The sequence below is a fragment of the Miscanthus floridulus genome, chromosome 1 (assembly GCF_019320115.1).
Source record: "Miscanthus floridulus cultivar M001 chromosome 1, ASM1932011v1, whole genome shotgun sequence".
Classification (NCBI taxonomy): Eukaryota; Viridiplantae; Streptophyta; class Magnoliopsida; order Poales; family Poaceae; genus Miscanthus; species Miscanthus floridulus.
Window position 1 is genome coordinate 92,143,651 of NC_089580.1, and position 19,217 is coordinate 92,162,867.

General features: G+C 47.0%; 2 pseudogenes; both read right to left on the reverse strand.

Moving 5' to 3' along the window:
* Positions 1-421: 421 nt before the first annotated feature.
* Positions 422-14,324, reverse strand: LOC136489583 (uncharacterized; annotated as a pseudogene).
* Positions 14,325-14,822: 498 nt separating this feature from the next.
* LOC136489593 (alanine aminotransferase 2-like) lies at positions 14,823-18,939 on the reverse strand (annotated as a pseudogene).
* Between the last annotated feature and the right edge of the window lie 278 nt (positions 18,940-19,217).

Consider the following 19,217-nt stretch of genomic DNA (forward strand, 5'->3'; position numbering starts at 1 on the left):
TAAAAAAAATGGTCCCGTTGCTATGAACTTTTTTTTTAGTAGTGATCTACTAAGAGTGACCCACAAACTAGAGAAGCAAGCCTATAACCAGAAACCTCCTCTCTCACTTGACAAAGAACTAAGTGCAACCCTGCAACCTAGCCCTCAGACAAACTACAATGACAAACGTTAAAGGATGAACCATAAGCCATAACAATGCGTGAACACCAAGCAACAACAATGAAAGGTCCTACGTTTTCACGAGCTGATGACTAGGAAAAAGTTAAAGGACCACTATGGGTCAGCTGCAACCACAACACCACAAGAACAAGCAGAGAGTCTATGATGAGAGAGTAGCCGCCACAACTCCACAAGTAACGACCAAGCAACATTACCCAGCGAGAGGAGCCTAGGCCAGGCAGCGGCCTTAGTTCCCTATACAACAACCAAGCAACCAACAGAGAGGTCTTAAAAAATAGTAGTGATGGAGCTCCACAAACGATGACCAATGAACAAGATCGAATAACAACCTAACAAACAAAGAGAAAGTCGTGGTGGATTCCCAATCTTCCAGTAGTGATATCATGTATGAATCCTCAAGAAGGGTCGTGTGGTTCCCAAACGTGCAACTCGTCGCCGGATATCTTCGTGCCTCTCAAAAGTAGTAGCTTGATTGGCTCTCTTGAATCTTCTTGCAGTCTAGCGACATGACAAGCGAACGAGCAAGAGTGTTCCATTGTTCCTTTATTGTTACATGGTACTGAAACTGAAGCTAAAGTAAAATCCCACACTATTCTGAGTATACTTCCTCTTATCCATAAGAGACAGAACTGGCCAGCTAGATCAGCTCCTCCTCTCTCCTGCAATCCTATCCTACACACAAAGATCCTTATTAAACCACTACTACAAAGCAAGCAAACAAACACACCATGGTACTGAACACAAAGATCCTTCAGTTCTTCCCCATGCTAACAGCAGCCTGGAGGCTGGTCCAGTCGATCCTACCCACTGTAGGCGCTGTCCTCTGCCTCTGTTCTTCTTGGTTCTTCGTTTTTTTCTGATTAATCACATCACAGCAAAAGCATTATGCGGTCAGTTATTGCATCCTCTACTGTACGTTCACAGGATGCAAGACAGATCAAATCTTGAACGTGACTTACTTCTCCATATTGAGTTTCTCCATGTCCTGGCGGGTCAGCCTGGGGCCTTCGTCTAGGCCTTCACACATCAATTCACCGTTCTCATCGGTGTAGCAGAGGATTCCCATGTTCTTGTCCTCATAAACCTGAAAGATAAAGTTCCTGTTAGGCCTGGGGCGGCGATGAACGACGCCGGCGAACTCTCAGTCTCGCCAGAGAAGATGAACTACACACCCACACACGCGAACACTGAACAAAGGACACAATAATTTGGTGCTGCCAAAAGCCGCAGCGTTTTCTAATCTTGAGTTCTCCTTTTATTGTAGGAAAAATAGAGAGAGAGAGAGGAGCTCTCGGAGGCCGACTGCACGTCTCTAGGTAGCGCGTCCATCCCCACGCGTGCGATGTCATCCACTCCCAATAACTCAAGTCATGGCGAGCTATTCTCGGCCACTTCCCCTAAGCGCACGGCAACCACAGGATTCAGTGCTAGTGCGCATGCATAATAGAAATCAAAAGCATGCAAGTCTATCTATTTACAGTGCAAAGCTTAACTAACAAATCTTCTCCTAAGCCTTGCACTTCTGCTTGAGCTTGACGAGGCCAAACTTGGCGCGTAGTTCACAAAAGCGTTCCCGCGCCAGCGCCTTCGTCATGATGTCCGCCAGCTGCTCAGTGGTGCCAATGGAGGTGACACATACCCTGCCTTCCTCGATGCACTCGCAAATGAAGTGGTATCTTGTATCTATATGCTTGTTGCGATCGTGAAAGACATGATTCTTACTCAGCTGGATGGCGGACTGACTGTCGATGTAGATCTTCACCGCGCCTTCCCTCTTGCCTTTCAGCTCAGACAGGAGGCGCGTCAGCCATACACCCTGGCAGGCAACGGTAGTCCCTGCGATGTACTCAGCTTCGCATGAGGACAGGGCCACGACCTTCTGCTTTTGGCTCTACAGGGTGATGACGTTCTTGCCGAGGAGGTAGAGGACACCGGAAGTGCTCCTGCGGGTGTCGATGTCCCCGGCATGATCACTGTCGCTGAAGCCCACGAGATGTGCGTCCTTCTCCTCCCTTGTGTAGTAGCAGCCGTAGTCCAGAGTGCCAGAGATGTATCTCAGCACCCTCTTCATGGCTGTCAGGTGCTCTGTGGTCGACTTCTCCATGAACCGGCTCACATAGCCCACCAAGTAGGCCAAGTCTGGCTTGGTGTTCATCAGGTACCGCAGCGAGCCAACGATGCTCCTGTACGCCATTGTGTCAACGGCGGGTGCGGTGCTCTTCTTGCTCAGCTTGAGGCGCGACTCCATGGGTATGTAGCTGGGGTTGCATCCAGCCAGCCCAGTGTTCTAGAGAATCTTCGCCGCGTAGGCGCTCTGGCCCAAGGTGATGTCGTCTGCCGATTGAGTCACCTCCAGGTCGAGATAGTAGTGCAGCAGCCCCAGATCCCTCATCTGAAATGTGGCCTTCATCTGCGACTTGAACTCGTCGATGTCACCCGTGTTGCCGCCGGTGATCACAAGATCATTGACGTACACGCCCACGATGAGACAGTGTGCGCCCTCGACGCACAGGTACACAGCATGCTCGGAGTCGCTACGCCGGAAGCCAAGCCTGAGCAGCAAGCTGTCCAGCTTCGCATAACAGGCGCGGGGAGCTTGACGAAGCCAGTATAGCGCCTTGACAAGATGCAACACCTTGCCTTCTTGCCCCTTGAGGACGAAGCCCAGTGGCTGCTCGACGTAGACCTCCTGCAGCTCACCGTTGAGGAAGGCTGATTTGACATCCATGTGATGGACAGCCCAGCCCTCGTTCGAGGCGTGCGCAAGGAAAAGCCGCACAGACTCCAGGCGTGCCACAGGTGCGAACACCTCATCAAAGTCGACTTCTTCCCACTGCACATAGCCTTTCGTGACCAGCCGGGCTTTATACTTGGAGATGATCCCAACTGCGTCTTTCTTCGCATTGTAGACCCATTTGAGGCCAATGGGTCGGGAACGTGGCGGAGGGTCGACGAGCTCCCATGTACCATTCGCCTCGATCGCTGTCATCTTGTCGAGCACAGCGTGGTGCCAGCACTCGTGCTTTTGCACCTTGGCGAAGTAGGTCGGCTCGACGTCGCTGGCCAGCAGCAGGTGCTCCTCCAGCTCCCGCTGTGCTAGGCCAGGCACTGAAGTAGAGCCCAGCACATTGTCCACCTTGCGGAACCGGAGCGGTGCATCATCATCATGGTTAGCATCCAAATCAGCTTCCCCAGTGCCCAGGGGCATGGCGAACTCCACCCCCTTCCCAGCAGCTTGTGCTAGGGTCCTTGGAGTCTGCTGCGCGACGTCGTGGAAGGGCGATGGGGGCGGTGGCGTTAGCGTGGGCAATGTCGAGCTGGATGCCGACGCTCCTACAGACGACATAGTTGATGAAGTCACGGTCACCACCTCAGGCAATCCTATGGTGCCCTCCTCGACGGTGAAGTCGTTAACAGCATCAGGGAATTTGCCTGTCCAGTCCCACTGGGTGCCCTCATCAAGGAAGACGTCACGGCTGATGAGACCTTAGAGCCCGCTGTTGGTATTTATAAGTGCAAATAGAATATGAAGAATTCCACAAATGCACAGAATACCATTGTAGCATTTTACCAGGAGTATTCCAGGTATCATTATTTATATTTTACCACAAGAAAACAATGGAGTGAAGACTTATTGAGTAAATAAGAAATATCTATCCATCAACATACCTGCATAGCTAGAGTAAGGGGTAAAGGTAATGATAGGATTTATGCATAAAAACACTTAGGGGATATATCACTAAGATAAATAACTAGTCAACTCAGGAGAACAATGGGTGAGGTAGATTCCTATGATATTCTTATTACAGGATCAAAGTATATATATACCCGACTATAGCTAAGACTAACTATACTCTTGTGCACTTCGGGACGCCGCTTAGACAATAGAGCACCCATAATAGATAACTCTACTGACGCGACTACAGTCCTACAATTTAAGAACATGTTCAATTCTGCATGGACTACAAAGGATAGACGAGACTGTCACCACCCGCTGCTACCACATAACTAGAGAACAGGGTGTACTCATAGGCAGAGCGTCGTATAAGCACCATGCTTACACGAGACTCGGCTACTTAGCCCAATCGATAAACTATAGTAGGCTAAACGCTCTATGAACCTACACATAAAAGTAATGATAACCTCAACTAAGCAAGATTTATATTCAAAGTAAATATAGCCATATAGATAAGAATATGATGAATTGATAGTAAGTCTTACAAGATGTAGAAGTGAAGATACAAGGCTTTGTCGAGCCTCCAAGACTAGATTCAGAACTTGAGCATGAGCCCAACTTGACCCTCACCCCCAAGCTACTAATCTAGTACATTGTTGAGCTCTAGATCTCCTCCTGGTTTGTGTTGATCTAATTGAGAGATATGAATTAGGGTTTCCCAGATGGCTCTAGGGAGGGGGGTAGGGGCTACTATATATAGGCCGAGGTGGAGTAAGGGGCAATGAATCAAGGTGGAGTAGGGGATAAGGAATCGCCATGTCATCGATCCGTGTCAACTCCCCGATCACCGTGGGATGAATCGACCTAAAACCGCCTTAAAATCAATGGTGTAGATCATAGGAAGGAGTACGAGGTGGCGGAGGGCAAGTGGGCTCCGTGGTAGGTCGGGCGGCCTCCCTAGTGGGCCAGCCGGCCCACTATTGTGGCCATTTGGCCCAAGCTTCGACGTGGTGTCCTCTGGAACCTTCTAGAGTTGTCTTTCACAGTTTTCGTGAGTCGAATCACTTGTTGTCGTCGGTTTGCTTGTTTGTAGTGTACGACACTGGTCTCGGAAGCTGTTTTCTAGATAAATCCTCCTGCATACAAATATGTACCAAAACTTGTGGAATCCATTAGTTTAAACCCCTATTCCTATGTTTGGTGATGGAATTAAGTATAAATGTAGGTTATGTTGATGGTTTATAATTGGTATTAATGACTGTCAACACCCGCCTCGTACCCCGACGAAGATGGTGCGGCGGCTCCGATCATCAAGCTTCTTTTGATTTGGCGCCATCAGCTTCATGTGCGCCACGTAGCCAAAGGTCCACATGATGGACGTTGGGAGCACTACCAATCCAGAGCTAGTAGGGGGTCTTGCCGCCGATGCTCTTGGATGATGAGCGGTTGAGCAGATAGATAGCCGTGGTGATTGCCTCTCCCCAGAACATGCCTGGGAGCTTCTTCGCCTTCTGCATACTCCGACGGTGCTAACCACAGTCTGATTGCGCCGCTCGATGACACCATTTTGCTGAGGGGGATATGGCATCGTGTGCTCGCGACGCATACCTAGCTCGGTGCAGTACTCCTCAAAGTCCTATGCCAGGAACTCTCCTCCTTGGTCCGTGCAATTTTTTTTATTTTAACACTTTTTGGAAACTAATTTTAAATCTAACACGGTCAGGTTTTTTTTTAAACTAACACTTTTGGCCACGCCTATTGCCATGGCGCGGCCAAATGCCTGTGTCGCGCCATGCATGGTGGCACTACGATGATCGAAATCGCTGACTGGTGACGTGGCAGGGCTCTGCCGCACCACCGATCTTGGCGCGGCACTGCCGTGCCCTGATCCGTGGCACGGCAGAGCCGAATAAAACCCCCACCGCGTCCCGCGTCCGCTAGTGGCCGAGTAGCCGCCATTGCTCGAGCAGCGCAGCAAGGACGCCTGGCCGCCGTGCCTGCGTCCGGTCATGTCAGCCCACCACTGAGCACGGCGGCCCTCGTGGCCGCGTCCGCCCACGCCACCCAGCCAGCCACGTCTGAGCACGGCACGGCCAGCACGCCACCCCCTCCGGCCACGCACGGCGGCTGCCCGCTGAGGCCTACGCCCGCGTCTTCTGGCCCGGTCTAGCGTGCTGCAGCGAGGTACTCCCCTAATATAGTTAGTATAGTTAATAAAGTTAGTAAAATTATTAAATTATAATTAGTATAGTTAGTAAAGTTAGTTAGTTTAGTTAGTATAGGTAATATAGTAAGTTAGTATAGGTAGTAAAGTTAGGTAGTTTAGTTAGTACAATTATTGAGTCTAGTTATACATTGGATTTAGTCTAATTAGTTGTTGTAGTTAGCCTTGTATAGATGTTAATATTAGATTAGTTAGTATAGTTATAGTTAGAATATGTATTAATATTACTATGGACACTACATACGATGATTTCGATGACTTGATGAAGTTTCTTGAAATGCTTTTGCAGATGGATTGTTGTGTTAGAGTTTTATATGGAGGAAGTGTTAGGAGAGAAGATGGTATGTTTGAGGATATGGAAGAAGAATTGGAATGGTTTGATAAACCTCCTAGCTTCAACGACCTTTGTGTCTGTTTAAATGCAAAGTTTGGCAGTGATTTCACACTGAAGGGGAGGTTTGATACTGGAAAGACTAGGGCACACTATGTCCTCATGCCCTTGCGCGACCCTGCTCACTGGTCCCGCTACATTAGGGTTCTCCAAGGTTTCAATGTGCCCATGGCTGAGGTGGTGGTGGAGAATGGGTACAGGATACATGGTGTTCAGGATGACCCATCCATTGATGGTTTTGGAGGCAATGACCAAGAATTAGGGGTTGAAGGGGAAGCAACTCAGGATAACATAGATTTGGATGGTCAGTTGACACAGGAGCAGTTTTATTCAACTGCAGTAGGTTGTATAAGCAATGACTTCGATGTGAATGATTTCGAACGGGAAGAGGAAGACAGGATTGGTGATGTAGTTAGCAGTGATTCAGACGATTCTAATGATGACCAAGGAGGTACAGATGCTATGCCAACACCGACTGATGCCATGCCAGTACCGGTTCATACTATGTCATTACCAGTACCAACTGAGGTTTTGCATGATGTCCAGGCTTAGGGTAGACTAGTCATAGATTTGGCTGCAGATGATACACCTAATGATTCATGGGCTAGAATTAGCGAAGCGCAGCAGTATGTTCCATGACCACCTTACACAGCGACTGAGCTTGAGCAACTAAGGTCCAAGAACGTACCTTTCAGGGGCATTTCGAACTATAGGGATGTCAGCATGACAGATATGGCAGTTTGTGACACTGGTCTCCAGATGTGTAGGAATTTATTGTACAACTATGAGAAAGAAACCCTTAGAAAGGGGATGATATTCAACGCAATGTCAGAGATGAAACTCTTCCTTCATGACTATGCTGTGTACCACCATACGCCATACACCGCCACTCATTCAGGCCAGGAGTTGAGGTACCACGTGATATGCAAAAACGGTTGTATGTGGAGGTTAAATGCACGAAAGAGATAGAGTGATGGTAGGCCTTAAGTGATGGCAAGTGGAGGATAACTAAAGTTGTCGAACCCCACACTTGCCTAGACAATAGGGGGAAGAAAAATCATCAATAGCTCATTGCACATTACCTTGCCCATCGTATATTAGGGCTCGTTGATGACAATAATGACATCTCAGTGTCTTCTTTACAATAGTCCATATCTAGATTCGTTAAGTACGATGTGACGTATAGAAAGGCTTGGCGTGCTAAGCAAATTGCTCTGGCGATTCGATGGGGTACTTGGAAGCATACAACAGGGTGCCCCACATCTTATGTGCAATGCATTACTACAACCCTAGCTTGAAATGGTTTGTGGACACTGGAGGGATGTTTTTTTGGGACCCATTGAGGCATGTCCTCTATCGTGTGTTCTGGTCATTCACGCAAACAGAACATGCATTCCAGTTTTGTCGGCCAGTCGTACTTGTTGATGGCACTTTCCTGATAGGAAAGTATAGGGGCACCTTGATGATGGTTGTTGCGGTTGATCCCAAGGACCAGATAGTACTCATGGCTTTTGCTTTGGCAGAGGGAGAGAACAATGAATCGTGGTCATGGTTCATGCGGCTTCTACGTGTGCAAGTGCTTGGCCCAACTGGCACTATATGTTTGATCTCGGACCATCACACAGTGCTTCTTAATGCTGCCGTTGAGCATATAGATGGGTTCCCGCCTCTAGTACATAGATGGTGCATGAGACACTTTGCCGCTAATTTATGGCGACATCAGCGGAAGCAGGAGGTATGTGACAAGGTAAAGGCTCTATGTTGTGTACGTATAGAGCACCAGTTTAAGGAGACAAAGAGAGAACTAAACAAGATGGTAAATGCAGTGGGAAAGGTCTGGTTAGAGGCGCAGATAGAACAGAAGGCTCAGTGGGTGTTAGCATATGACGAGGGGGATTTTAGGTATGGCATCATGACCACTAACTCCTCAGAGTCCTTCAACCGTGTATTCACAGGAGTTCGATCATTGCCTATGTCTAGAATTATTGAGTTCTCCTTTCATAACTGCAACAAATATTTTGTGAAGAGGTGGGAACTTGCGTAGAGGAATATAGCTGAGCAAGGGCATTTTGGAAAGGCCGGAGCTGAACATTTGAAGGAGGCCAAGGAATTGGCCAAGCAGCACACCGCCGAGCCGTATCGACCCCGCTGCCATATCTTTAGTGTATGGGGCAAGGGTGGCACAAGCTTGGGCGACAAACGTTATGGTGGATGAAACTACCAAGTTGATTTTGAAAAGGTAGAGTGCAGTTGCAATGTCCCTCAGATCATGCATGCCCCTTGCTCTCATATGATCATGGCCTACAGGGTTCGCGGTTACAACTATGAGGATCTACCATATATGTCACCCTTGTATCTTCGTTCGAACACCGTTAGTATTTGGGAGATGAGCTTCGAGCCATACCTTGACCCATCACAGTGGCCACCTTATAATGGTTATGACTACGTACCGCTTCCGAATCTAATGAAGGTAGGGAAGGGTAGGAGGAAGAAGAAGCGACTCAAGGGGGATATGGACACTATGAGAGGGTACGATGAAGACATGTACGGCGGGGAGACTTCAATGAGACCCATGGTAGGAATCTTTGCTCCGTTTGCAAATAATCTGGTCATAAGGCTAGCCGACATAGAAGACGAAGGCAGCAAGTGATTTCATATTGTGTTCGTATTGCATAACAAGTAGTTTAAATTTTGCAATGCTACATAATGTTAATCTGAATATTGTTAATTTGAATACTCTAACCCTTTGTTTATCAATTTGTAATAGGATGGCCTCTCCCACACCACACCAGCTATACCCCTTCTTGAGGTGGAGTACGACGACCCCCTTCTTCCACCGGACGACGAGGTTTCCAAGAGGCGTTCGAGGGATCCTTATATTCCTGGGACTTAGTTCATTACATCGAACTTATGTCAAACAAATATTGTCGTCGAAAACTTGCAGACTCATAAATCAATAAAAATGTTATGTGGCAACTTGTCGTCCATTTATTTGCTTCATGTTCGTTTCAACTTGCACATGGTCGTGGCAGCACTTGTACAGCACCGACAACAACTCAATTGAAGCTGGATGTTGCCTATCCACGTCACTCCCGCGCCGTGGTCTATGGCGCATCACTGACGTGCTGTGGACTCTGACACGGCAAAACCTAGGCTATGGCACGGTAGAACCAGTGGGCTAAGGCGTTGTATTCGAGATAATTTCACCCAATTACGTTCGTTTTAGAAATTTTGAACGCATGATACAAACAGATGTGATCACTTAAGATCGATCATGGGTAATCCGAGTACATGATATATGGGTACAATACATCAGTAGTTCAAATGGAATATAAGACAACACAATGGAATTTCTACTACATAGCTACATTGATCATTAATAAAGCATGAAACTAACAGACGGCGCAATCAAAAACCCTCAGTCAGAAACATACTGAGTAAGCAATTCATCGTCTGAGTACCAATCCTCAACCATAACCCTATTGTTGTGGCTAGGCTCACCTGCATTGCCCTGATCTGCCTTTCGCCTATAGTAAGCGGCCTTCGCTTCATCTGTAGCCTCTGCGACCTGAGTGAAGAACGCGTCGTCATCCTCCTCCGCCTGTAAGCCCACCTCTGCTAGAGCGATGAGCTCGCTCAGTCTGCCAGTGTCATCCTCAGCCTCCTCTGCCTACAAGCCCATCTCTGCTAGAGCAATGAGCTCGCTCAGTCTACTAGTGTCGTCTTCAACCTCATCCGCCTGCAAGCCCGCCTCTGCTAGAGCGATGAGCTCGCTAAGTCTGGCAGTGTCATCCTCATCCTCGTCCCCCTCATTAGACAACACAATCGGTGATTCAACGGTGCGACCAGCTCACTTTCTGTGCTCATCTAACTTCTTTTTCTCGTACCCTACCCGAGCCACCTCTGCAACATGGTCCTCGCTGCATCCAATCCCTTCATGTATAAAATGCAATCAGTTAGCAATGCGACTATATTACATTTAAAATCAGGCAACAAAAAAAATGCTTCTAAGCACTCACTGGCACATAATGAAACAACATGCTCGTTCAAGACCTGCATCTGTACTCTTGTCTCCTCCCTTGCCTCCTTTCTTGCACTCTCCTCCTCTAATGTCATCTGTCTCTCCAATCCCCATTTGACAAGTCCAACGTCGATCGGGTTACAAATACCGCGCTGTCTAGCAAACTCACGCATCTTGTCTTTGTGATGTTTAACGAAAAGGTTGACGTAGTTAGGTCCATATCCCCTCTTTCGTGCAATTACTTGCTTCCCCTTCAGTTCATCCAAAAACTTAGCTTGACCATCATAACATTCCCACCTGCATTTCCTAGTGATCTATCCAAATGATAAATTATATCATATATGTCTTAGCAAAAAAAACAAAAAATATAATTTCATGGTTACCACAAAAATAACCAACCTCATCATAGTCAATCATATGGCCACAATAATGGCCTATTCCAAGCTCCAAAAGGACTAGACCGTAGTTGGATTTAACACCATATTCGCACTTGACTAGCGGTGCTTTGTAAATTAACCTTTCTTTCTTCTTTTGCTTTGCTTTTGGAGGTTCTTCGGGCCATTTGTTCTTAGGACCATACAACCACTCCTTGAAACGACACTTCATCATTGAATAGACCTAAATAACGTGACATTAGTACATGACACATATTGCTCAACATTTCAACACATACACTTTGCACTTACTTCATGCTTATTTGGACATACAAACTCCAACGTATTGTTAGGATTTATCACGGCTCGGTCTCCGCAATGACATAGAGGAAGTTCCTCGAGTTGTCTAACTACGGCTAAGTGCTTCTCCTTAGCCGTCATTGGAGGGGGTTAGGGAGAGGTGGAACCCACCGCTCGAAGTGCTCTTGTGGATGTCGCCATCTCCACCAAACGTCAAAAAGGAGGTAGCTGGGGTCAAACTTGTCTACACCATCGATCCACTGAAAGAAAAAACACCTCTCATGGGCCTACACAACAAAATTCCAATAAAATATTAGTAACCTAGTAATACAAATGAAGAAAAAAAATATACGGAAACAATTACTTACATTAAAACAACTACATGTATAGAAGCAACGAGCCGCTGTGTTCGGATATCTCGATTGAAACACGTCAGCCGGACGACCACAGTCACAGTTAGGGACAGGGAGTTCAGAAGGGACGGGGGCATCTTTGCTAGACTCATCGGCGTACAATTCTCTAGGACGACCCTGTTTTCGCCATAACTGCTCTCAAAACATGTCTTCCATCTAATAAAATGATTCAAATTAAACATAAATCAAAACAACACAAATTAATGTAAAATATAATCATTTGCAATGCAACTAAAATAATATAACCGACAATTATAGCAACAAAAAAATACATGGTAAACATACTTCTAACTAAATAATTAACCTTAACATTGACAAAATCAAACTAATATCTTCCTTCAAACCGTAGACCATAGTTCCTAAACATAATTTTTCTTCTAACCTTAACTCCCATTCATAATATCCTATCCACCATTCAAACGAAAATAAAATGTGTGTCATTATCTTGAACGAGGACGAGGAGGGAGGGAGGCGGCCGGAGAATCGAAGGGAAGGGAGGGAGGCGGCAATGGAGGGCCGGGTGGGGGCGGGCTGCCGGTATTCGTGGCTCGGCGGCCGACGTGCTCGGCGGCGGGCTAGCGCGGGTGGACACGGGCGCGGCGGCCAGGCGGCCTTGCTGCTCGGGCAGCGGGACTGGCCGCGGGGGTTTTATTTGACTCTGCCGCGCCACGGATCAGGGCGCGACAGTGCCGCGCCAAAATAGGTGGCGCGGCACTGCCGTGCTGCGCCAAGATCGGTGGCGCTGCAGAGCCCTGCCACGTCACTGGTCATGATTCCGGTCGTCGCCACGTTAGTCCGCTGCCGCGCCACCATGCATGGCGCGGCACAGGCATTTGGCCGCGCTAGGGCAATAGGCGTGGCCAAAAGTGTTAGTTTAAAAAAACCCAATCATGTTAGATTTAAAATTAGTTTCCAAAAAGTGTTAAAATTTAAAAAAATCGTCTGTGCAGAGTGCACGAAACAACTTCCCAGTCTTGCGCTCCGTCGCCGCCTGAATGTGCTTGATCGCCGCGGACGCGGCGTCCTTAGAGGGCAGCAGCGCGATCCACATGTACCGCGAGTAGTCGTCGACGAGTAGAAGGAAGTAGCGGTTGCTGCAAGGCGTCGGTGGCGAGATGGGCCCACAAATGTCCCCGTGCAGCAGCTGTAGCACCTCGGTGGAATGTGAGAGCGCACGCTGCGGGAACAGCGTCCGTCGGTGCTTGCCGGTGAGGCACACGTCGTAGACTTGGTCGACGTGGTCCAGCAGGGGCATGCCACGGATGAGCTCCTCACGCCCCATCTTCCTGAGCACGCTGAAATTGACGTGCCCGATTTAGGTATGCCAGAGCCATGTGCCCTCCTTGGCGTGCGCCGCGAAGCACACCAGCCGTGCGATGTCGACGTCGAGCATGTAGAGCCAGCTTGGGCTCCGGTGGACTTTGGCGAGCAGGCGGTGCTCCTCATCACGGATCCGCATCACTCCTCCCTCGACGAGTACCTGGAACCCCACGTCGTCGAGCTGGCCGACACTAATGATGTTCGTGGTGAGGCGGAGGATGAAGTAGGCGTTGGCGAGGGTGCGGTGCTCCCCGTTCTTGCAGGCGAAGAGGATGGTGTCGCGGCCCTCGATCTTGACGACGGATCCATTGCTGAACCACACCGTGCCGACGATGTCGGTGTCGAGGTCGGAGAAGGCGCTGCGAGATCCCGTCATGTGGTTTGTAGCCCCGGTGTCTAGGACCCAGCGCTTCGGGTCCCAGTCCTCCGCCACGTTGAAAGCGGCGAACACTTTCGCCTCCATCAGCTTGACCTGGTGCGGTGTCGGGGGAGGGGGGCATCGGCGGCGACGGCGGTGTTGGGGAGCGACGGCGGTGTCTGAGTCGAAAGAAGCGGAGTGGACGACGCATCCTCCTCGGTCCCATAGGCAAACTTCAGTGTGGGCTCGTCTTCATGGGCCACATGGGCCTGCTCCTCCTTGAGTTTGCCACGGCAATTTTGGGCCAATGGCCTTTCTTGCCACAGCGTTTGCACTCATCGTCAGGCCAGCGCGACCCGAGCTCGCACCGCCACATGCGTTGCTGGTGTTGCCGCCGCCGCGACCGCGCGGCTTGCTGCGGCGCTTGCCCCAGCCTCCAGCACTCGAACCGCCGCGGCCAGACTCGGTCCCCTTCTGCTTGTACCTCTCCGGCCACTGCCAAAAGCCGCACGTTTTCTGATCTTGAGTTCTCCTTTTATTGTATGAAAAATACAGAGAGAGCGGAGCTCTCGGAGGCCGACTGCACGTCGCCTGGTAGCGCGTCCATCCCCACGCGTGCGACGTCGTCCACTCCCGATCACTTGAGTCATGGCGAGCTATTCTCGGCCACTTCCCCTAAGCGCACGGCAACCACAGGATTCGGTGCTAGTGCGCATGCATAACAGAAATCAAAGCATGCAATTCTGTCTATTTACAGTGCAAAGCTTAACTAACAGTTCCAGATCAGAAAAGAAGAGAGATGTTTCAGATGGAGCTAGGCCACGTCTGGTAACGAAAAATTGGTATATGCCTTGTTGACCTTGCCGGTGAAGCTGACAGAGTTGGATTTTTTCTTGGACTCAGAACTTGAGCAGTCATCCATGGAGATGGAGGCTCTTATCATCGTCGTCCTCGAGGTCTTCCTCCTCGGAACGATGGTTACACTAGATGAGTAGCAGTAGCACCTCAAGGACATGGCAGCCGTGGATGATGGGGGTAGGAGAAGCCTTGCAGGAACCATACAGGTAATCATAATCATGGCGCTGATGTCATGGAAATGGCCATTAGTGGTGAGGGTGGTGGAGGATATTGTACTAAATAAACATGGATTTTAGGTCAATGAAAGGCGTGGCAACGATTGTGATTGGGCTGCATAGATTATTTTAAGTGCAGTTGTCAGCTGTGACATTGACAGATAATCAGTAGCAACTGGCCAATTCCGTGTCTAACTCTCGTAGCATTATTATTGGGTAAAAATATTTTGGTTTGTTTTTGTTTAGGTCTGAGACAATGACTTCCAACTTGCTTCCACCGATTCTCTCGACCTCGGGATTACAGTACACTGAAACAAAAGTCGATGTGTTCTAGGTGAAAATCTGTAACAATAGGATTTTATCATTATATTACATGAGAATGATGAGCTGCGGCCTGCAGGAAACGACGTGCAATTTTTTTTATGTTGGTTCTATTTTGTAAAAAAAGATTAAAATTAATTGTGTTGGACTAAAATGGCTGTAACAGACACAACAAAAATGAAAAACTCAAACAGTTTCATACAGGAATCATGCACTTACAAAAGTACAGTATTAAGTTGTGCAACAATACAAATAGAAAAAAAAAAGTTGGAGACTGTTAGTCGCGAAATTCTTCCATGAACACTTCATGAAACGCCATAAAACGGGAGATGATTAGTGGTAACTTCTCTTCCTGTGGCAGGACTGTGCATCTGAAATGCCATGTGCCATGTATCTTCAGAACATAACAGAGGAACACCATATTAGAATACCAAAAGAAATGTGGAAAATTTTGTTTTATAATTTATACTGCAATAAAATAACTCAGTTCACTGTGCCTTCAACATGATCGCAAAGCACTCACTTGTCCAAAAACAGAACCAGGCACAACAACAATCCCTGTGGTTTCAAGAAGGCGGAGAGCATAGAAGGCATCTGGCTGTGTGTTACTTTCCTCAGCAGCTGCAATTGCCTTCTTTGGAAGACGAACTGAAGGGAATACAAACATTGCTCCTTCAGCCTTGCTACAAGTTACCCCTTCCAGCCGGTTAAATGTGCATACCATGGCCTAAAACAACAGTGGAAGAATACAATACCTCTGATTTCAATGTTGCATCTTTTGTTGCTGTGCAATAGTAAAATCAGAGATGACACGACTGAATAAAAAATATACTAAAACAACCTCTGCACAGCGAGCAAAAGATGACAGGATGCTATCTCTTTCTGCCTGATAAGCGGTGTATGACTCATCTCCAACCTGAAAAAAAAAAGGTGACTTATCATCGTTGGTAAAGCTGGCAAATCAATAGACAAGGAGATACGTTTCATTTTCTGACCCGTGGTGGGTTCATGACTAGGCTCATGAGGATCTGGCCAGAGATGTTGGAGCATGAGCTTAGGGATGCAACTTTGTACACTTGTTTCTTTACTTCAGAATTAAAGCCAGTGACTTCCATGTAGCCTCCCCTTCTCCCACATTCACCATAATATCCTGACCACGAAGAATAAGTTGTTTCAAGTTGATGAAAAACCTTTAGTGTATGCCATCACCATCCAGGAGTCTAGACTACTACACGCAAACAATTTATACAAGAAACAGTTATTCATCAAACCATGTTCCCATTTTTTGGATGGATAGGTTCTCATTTACATACATTGAAGTAATAGCTTAAATTACACCACTTATTTGTCATTAAGTTCAACTAACTGTATTCACGTAATAGTATGCATATTTATGTTATCAATCATCCTAAAGTTTTCGATGTTCAAGGCAAAAATTCCTAACAAATTTAAAAAACAAGAGATTTTAAATTTTATTTATGCTTCATCTTTTTTAAAAATGATAGAATCAGTAGAATAATACTAGAATAGGGAGTAGGAAAGAAAGGAAGTAGTCAATATCAGTTACCATTAGAAACCGAATGGAAGGACACTAAAGATATGTCTCCTTCGCCGTACCCCATGGACCGTGCTATCTTCTTGAAAGAGTGAAATTTCTTTTCATCTGTGTAAATATTTTCTTGATAAACCTAGAAAACAAGGTTTCATCGGGATGCATTTGAAAATGACACAAAGATTCAATTAAGCTACGACTAGGAAGATACAACAAAACTTTACCTCATCTGCTAGAAGAACAAGGTCTTCATTCCTACAGAAATCCACAATTTCACGCTGATTTTCCTCCACAAGTACCTATGAAGAACATAATCACATTTGAACTATTATATAGAAATCAAAATCACGAGTCAGTGATCAGTAGATATACATGTCCAGTAGGGTTGCCTGGATTTATAACCACAAGTCCCCTCACAACGACACCCATTGATCGGGAACCATCCAGCTGCTTCTTCAGATCTGACATGCTCACTCCCCAGCCTCTGGATTCGTCAAGGTAATATGGCACCTGAGAAAGTAGATATGTTTTGCTCACAAAAAAATTGGTATGGCATAGTAATTAGTAACTGCTGTAGCTTTTTTTTTCTATTTCTGGTAACTGCAGTACATACAAGAGTAGCGCCCTGGAGAACCATATAACTTGTGTACAAGGAATGTGATGGAATTGGGCAGAGGATACCATCTTTTTGATCCCGTATCAGTAGATGCATCATCATGTGTACCTGTTTGAAAAGAAGCAAACCATCTTCACTGCGAAGAAGAAAAGAAGCTCACCACAAGACTCGAGCACTTTTAGGCTTAGTTCAAGTCCTTATATCCTGCACGTGTGGTCTTCATTGTGAATAATCTCATCACATGATCCACTTCTACTGGGTGCTTTACTTTAAATAAAGAAACTACTATTTATCACTCATCTATTAGTGGCAAAGATGAAGCTGAAAGGGAGGGGGGGGGGGGGGGGGGGGGGGGGGGGGGGGGGGGGGGTGGAGATGAGTATAACATAACAAAAGGACAGCTTTATGTTTTCTTTTTTGTTATTGAAACAAATCATTAATTTTCCCTGTATGGCGGTATATTTATCTTTTCTCAACAGGATAGAGTATCTAGGCTTTGAGGTTTCTGACAGTAATTATTTTATTTTTTCACAACCACAAGCATTGTAAGTAACTAAATGCAAATATTATATCATGATGGCCAACAACTAGCAGAAGAAAAAGGCTTCTCCAATTATCATTCAAAGTGCCTGGACTCTGCATGATGAAATGAAAAGGTACCGGTGGAGCTGCTCCATCTGTCAGGAAAATGTCCTCTGCGTTACATGGGAAATTATCTCGAGAGGCTATTCCAGCAGCGATTATATCGCGCAGTCCTTCAATACCCTATGAGTCAAAATATTTCAGTTTAGCAAAATACAATTACCCCAAAGTAACTGTTTTCTTACTTGGTCCAGGTGGATAGCCAGAAAAGGTAGTTATTTTGGGACAGAGGTAGCATAATTCTGCATTATAGAAATGAAAACACAGGAGGGCGTTTCTGCATGTCTGAAGACGGTGTAGAATCATGCCTGACAGTGACTATATCCTCCTGTTGCTCTCCCAGGAAAGAGGTCTAGAATCTCCCGTGCCCTTGCTATTGCATCAGAGCTGCAACATCAGGGATTAGCAAGGAATCCCATACAACTTCTGGTGCACCATATACTTATTAGTTGTGTTCATGTTTTACCTGAACAAGGAATTAGTTTCACTCTGTTCTAGAAGATGGGGATAGTCGCACAAGGCAAGAACCTGGAAAAAAAAGAAAAAGAAAATCTTTATAAGAGGGTGTGATGAAGAGATGAGAAATACTGTATATATATAATATAAGTAGTACAATTATGGCGAACAATAATCAGGCACCTCTCGAAAAAACTTGTTTGGCTGCTGTCCCATGGATTGTGGATTGCTGAGGCTGCAATAGATTATCTAGCAGAAGACATGGAAAAGTTCAGTCTTGAGAAAAAATGGTGAGGTTAGAAGGCAGTAGATGTGAATGAAATCCCAAATGTAGGGACAAATGAGATTATTCTCATCAGTCATCATAAATAACATACCTCGTCGAAAGGGTGTGACCCTGGTTTTGTTTCTATCTCATTTTGGATACACTGTAAATCAAGAAAGAGGACTGTATCAGGTAATTTGTGTGGTCATGGTCACACCCACATGGTTTTAATTGAGGTGAGGCAAAATGCAAAGCTGGTGATCTTTTACAGCGAGAGACCATGACATGGTGACGATGGGATCTACAGTGACATGCATACCTGGATCGATAGGTAGTAGTAGAAGAAAACGAAACGAAACCCGGGCCAGACTACACCTGCATCTCTGGATCAATGACGTACCTGCGCGCGGCGGGCAATGGCGTCGTTGCCGAGGTGATCCGCGAGCGCCAGCACCTGCATAACATTAAGGGGGACAGGGACTCGAACGTGGTCATCAGACCGGCCGGCATTATATTTGGGGGCCAAAATAGAGATGGCAGGCAGGCAGCAACCGACCTTTGGGTTTAGGGAGTCGACGGTGAGAGCGCAAGGAGGCATCCTGGCTTCTTTGGTGCTTTCTACGCCGCCGCCGCTGCCGCAGTCGAAGTCGAAGTAGTGGTACGGGTTTTGGGGGTGGCCGAGTTGAGCCGGCGAGGTTTGGCAACAAGAGGACAGACAATGCAGAGGTAATGCCACTTGCCACTCGACAGACGACACGAGGACGGCGCAGTCAGTTTAGTTGAGCACTTTAGCTCAGCCAGCCAGTGCGGTTGGTGGGAAGCGTACAAATAATTGGCGCTCGTGCAAATGCAGCCACCTTTGCATCGGCACAAGCCACAAGGACGGTGTGGCCCTCACCATGTTTACCACCATTGTCGTTGTGGATTCCTATTCTTCTGGCCTGACTGAGCACAATGGAGATGGAGCACCGCATTCTCTTCGAGGAGGAATTTGGATCTATCTATCTCCCCAGAACCAGAATCCAAGGCAACGGT